Raw genomic sequence first — 5,000 nt, forward strand, 5'->3', positions numbered from 1 at the left:
CCATGGCATGGAGGCCATGCGCCAGCGGATGGAGGAGCTTACCAGTGAGCTCGTGACTTGCAAGACTGCCATTGGGAATGGCATGTTTGCTGGAGTGTCCAGATCCAGATTGGATGTCCCCAAGCCTAAGGAGTTTAAGGGGACTAGGGCGGCCAAGGAAGTAGACAATTACCTTTGGGGTATGGAGCAGTATTTCCAGGCCATGGGCATGCAAGACGAGGCGATAAAGGTAAGCACCGCTGCTATGTATCTCACTGATGTAGCCTTATTGTGGTGGAGGCGCAGGTGTGATGATGTCAGGCGTGGGAACGCCAAGATTGGAACCTGGGCAGAGTTCCAAAAAGAGTTCAGAGAACAATTTTACCCGGAGTATGCCGATGATGAGGCACGGGCAAAGTTGCGCAGGTTGAGCCAGCAAGGGAACATAAGAGAGTATGTTCAAAAATTCTCTGAACTGATGCTACAGATCTCGGATCTAGGCGAGAAGGACGCATTCTTTGCTTTCATGGATGGGCTGAAGCCGTGGGTGAAGCATGAGCTACAAAGGAGGGGAGTTCATGACTTGGCTAAAGCCATGACCACTGCCGAGGCGTTGATAGAGTTCAAGCCTCTGAACAAGTTCGAGTCTACCAAGCCCAAGGGTAAGGGCAGGGACGATAGGGACCGGAAGAAGCAGTCCAATGGGAAGGACCGTGACCGGGAGTCCAAGGATGGAGACCGAGACCGTTCAACCAAGGATGGCGAGAGGAAGCCATCAGCAGGCAAGTGGAAAGCAAAGGGGGACCGAGAACCACTAGCATGCTACCTATGTGGAGGGAGCCACATAGCGCGCAATTGCCCACAGAAGGGCAAGCTGGCTGCTGTAGACAGGGAGTCTGACGAGGAGCCAGAGTCAGGGGCAGCAAAGCTTGGGTCGTTGGTGCTCAATGCTGTCCAGAGTAAGGGGAGCCGCAAGCCAAAGGGCTTGATGTTTGCGGATCTGATGGTTGCGGGTCAGAATGTGAGCGCACTGGTGGACACAGGTGCCTCACATCTTTTCATTTCAGGTGATGGAGCCCGGAAACTCAGACTAAAGGTGCAAAAAGGGACTGGTACCATTAAGACGGTGAACTCCAAGGAAGTTCCAGCCATTGGAGTAGCACGGGGAGTGGAGTTACAGCTTGGAGATTGGAAAGGCAAGGAGACCATTGAGGTAATACCCCTTGACGACTATGAGTTTGTGATTGGGTTGGATTTCCTTGTTCGGATTAACGCCCTCCTTGTGCCTTTTGCCGATTGTGTTTGCATCTTGGATGCACGGTGCCAATGCCTAGTACCATTGAGGAGAGGGTCTGGAGTTGGGTCACGGGTGGTGTCAGCCATCCAATTTGCCAAGGCGGTAAGCAGACAAGAAGACACCTTCTTGGCAGCCCTGAAATATGATGAGCCAAGGGAGAAGGAGACCGAGTCACCCTTGGAGGTGCTAAAGGTGCTGAAGACCTTTAGTGATGTGATGCCCGCAAAGCTGCCTAGCAAGCTACCACCTAAGAGGGAGGTGGACCACAAGATCGAGCTGGTGTCCGAGGCCAAGCCACCAGCCAGAGCCCCTTACCGAATGTCTCCACCAGAGTTGGAGGAGTTGAGGAAGCAGCTCAAAGAGTTAGTTGATGCTGGCTTCATCAGGCCATCGAAAGCACCCTATGGTGCACCGGTTCTATTCCAGCGCAAGCATGATGGGTCGTTGCGGCTGTGCATAGACTACCGGGCTTTGAACAAGCTGACCATCAAGAACAAGTACCCCATCCCACTCATTGCGGACTTGTTCGATCAACTTGGGAGCGCAAGGTGGTTCACCAAGCTGGATTTGAGGTCAGGCTATTATCAAGTCAGGATCGCAGAGGGAGATGAGCAAAAGACAGCATGTGTCACTCGGTATGGTTCGTATGAGTTCTTGGTGATGCCTTTCGGACTCACGAATGCCCCAGCAACATTCTGCACCCTTATGAACAAGGTACTTCAGTCATTCCTTGATCGGTTTGTTGTGGTTTATTTGGATGACATTGTGATCTACAGCCAGACTTTGGGAGAGCATGTAGACCACTTGAGACAGGTGTTCGAGGTGTTGCGGGCGCACAAGCTGTTTGTCAAGAGGGAGAAGTGCTCGTTCGCCCAGCAGGAGATCCCATTCCTTGGCCACATAGTGGGAGGTGGCAGGATACGCATGGATGAAGGCAAGATAGATGCCATCCTGGAGTGGCAACCGCCAGCCAAGGTCACTGAGTTGAGATCGTTCCTTGGGCTGGTTAACTACTACAGGCGCTTCATCAAGGGTCACTCAGCAATAGCCACGCCATTGACTGACTTGCTCAAGAAAGGGAGAGCATGGGAGTGGAGCGCAGGGTGCCAGGAAGCCTTTGACAGGTTGAAGCGGGCTGTGACCGAGGAGCCAGTCTTGGCCTTGCCAGACCATGCCAAACCGTATGAGGTGCATACGGATGCATCAGACTTTGCCATAGGGGGCGTGTTGATGCAAGAGGGACGTCCAGTCGCGTTTGAGAGCAGGAAGCTGAACGAGACTGAACGCAAGTACACGGTCCAAGAGAAGGAGATGACTGCAGTGGTGCACTGCTTGCGCACTTGGCGCCATTACCTGTTGGGGTCGAGGTTCGTGGTGAGGACGGACAATGTGGCAACCAGCTACTTCCAGACGCAGAAGAAGCTGTCCCCCAAGCAGGCGAGATGGCAAGATTTTCTTGCGGAATTTGATTTTCAGATGGAGTACAAGCCGGGGCGGGCGAACCTAGTGGCAGACGCCCTGAGCAGAAAGGCTAACCTTGCTGCCATTAGCCAACCAGAGGGGTCACTGGTGCCGCGCATCAAGGAGGGACTTGCGCATGATCCTACAGCCAAGGCTTTGATGGAGTACGCCCAGCAAGGTAAGACTAGGCGGTTTTGGTTGCAGGATGGGTTGCTGTACACCAGGGGCAGTAGACTGTTTGTGCCGCAGCACGGGAAGCTCCGCAAGGAAGTTTTGCAAGAGTGTCATGATTCAAGGTGGGCTGGACACCCAGGAGTGAGCCGCACCTTGGCGCTGATCGAGGACCGGTACTACTGGCCGCACATGAGGGACGATGTGGAGGCCTATGTGAAGACTTGTCTTGTGTGCCAACAGGACAAGGTGGAGCTCAAGAAACCAGGGGGTCTCTTGGAGCCATTGCCAGTGCCAGAGCGACCATGGGAGAGTGTTTCTCTGGACTTTATAGTCGGTCTACCCAAGACAGAGGGGTTTGGAAGCATCATGGTAGTGGTGGACAGGTTTTCCAAATATGGAATCTTCATTCCAGCAACCAAGGAGTGCCCAGCCGAGGAGGCAGCTCGATTGTTCCTGAAGAACATGGTGAAGTACTGGGGAGTGCCGAGGACCATTGTTAGTGATCGGGACGGGCGTTTCACGGGCAGGTTCTGGACTGAGTTGTTCAAGCTGTTGGGGTCAGACTTGAACTTTTCCACCAGCATGCATCCGCAGACCGATGGGCAGACAGAACGTGTGAATGGACTACTGGAGGTCTACCTCAGGCACTATGTGAGTGCCACACAAAGGGACTGGCCAAAGCTACTGGATATTGCGCAGTTTTCCTACAACTTGCAAAGGAGCGAGGCAACGAACCAGAGCCCATTTGAGGTTGTGACAGGGCAACAACCACTAACACCCGGTTCGATTGCTGCAGGTTATACAGGGCCGAATCCAGCAGCATACAAGTTTGCCAAGGCATGGCAGGAGCAAGCTGACTTGGCCAGAGTTTGTCTACACAAGGCGGCCAAGAGGTCGAAGAAGTGGGCAGACCAGAAGAGGCGGGATGTGCAGTTCCAGGTTGGAGACTTGGTGTTGGTGAAGCTGCATCCCATTGTGCGCCACAGGGGGCTGCACAAAGGCCTAGTCCGGAGGTATGAGGGACCTTTCCGAGTAGTCAAGAGAGTAGGCAAGGTTGCCTACAAGCTGGATATGCCACCCAAGCCGAGGGTACACCCGGTGTTCCATGTGAGCATGCTCAAGCCGTTCCATGAGGATGAGGGAGATCCAGGACGGGCAGAGTCAAAGCGTGCACCGTTGGGAGCAAGGGCCTCATATGAGAAGGAGGTCCACAGCATTATGGCTGACCGGGAAGTGAGACGGAAGAACTATCAACCAAGACATGAGTACTTGGTGCGCTGGAAGGGACTTCCAGACAGTGAGGCGAGCTGGGAACCAGCAGAGGACTTATGGCAGTTCGGGGACCAGATCAGGCAGTACCATGCAGAAGACGCAACGAGGGCGTTGCGCAATCAGGTGGGGGAGAATGTCACGCCCTGGGCGGGCGCGCCAGGCACATCAGCCAGACCAGCAGGCGAGCCAGCAGCTAAGGCCCGCAGACCAGGCGTGCTGGCGGGTATCAGTGCGCAAAGCCTATCAAACGAGCTCCAAACGCCCGCCCATCTTGCAGGCCAACTCATGAGACCAAGGCCTGGCATTTGGGCTGCCCGCACCACATCCAGAAGGGCCCGAGGTGCTGGATACGCAAGGGAAGCTTCTGGAACCAGGCAGGATCAGCATCAGCATCCTGGCAGATTTGGTTGACCCTGAAAATCAGGAACCAGCATCTTGATTAAATGTAATCCCATGATTGTAGCCTTTATTTTAGGGATTTGCCATTAAGTTGTAGCTGGAGCCTCAACTATAAATAGAGGGCTGCTCCACCCTCATTTGTACACCATCAAACACTTCTGTTTCAGTGAATACAAGAGCATTTCCAGAATTCTGTTTTTCTGTCCTGTTTCTCTTTAACTTGCGTAATCAGCCCTTCCCTTTGTTCTAGTGCCCGCACGCTTGTGTTTTAGGCTGACTTAGGCATCAAGGACGAGATTCCAAGCCTAAGGCCGCACGGATTCTGAGTCTAAGGTCGGAGCCCGTGACACGGGCGCTTGCCTCGACCACCATCGGCACACGCTGGGCCCTGGTGCGGGCGGTTGCCTCGACCACCATC

This window comes from Durio zibethinus, unplaced genomic scaffold, assembly GCF_047325235.1.
Source record: "Durio zibethinus cultivar Kanyao isolate XHJ-2024 unplaced genomic scaffold, ASM4732523v1 HiC_scaffold_388, whole genome shotgun sequence".
Lineage (NCBI taxonomy): Eukaryota > Viridiplantae > Streptophyta > Magnoliopsida > Malvales > Malvaceae > Durio > Durio zibethinus.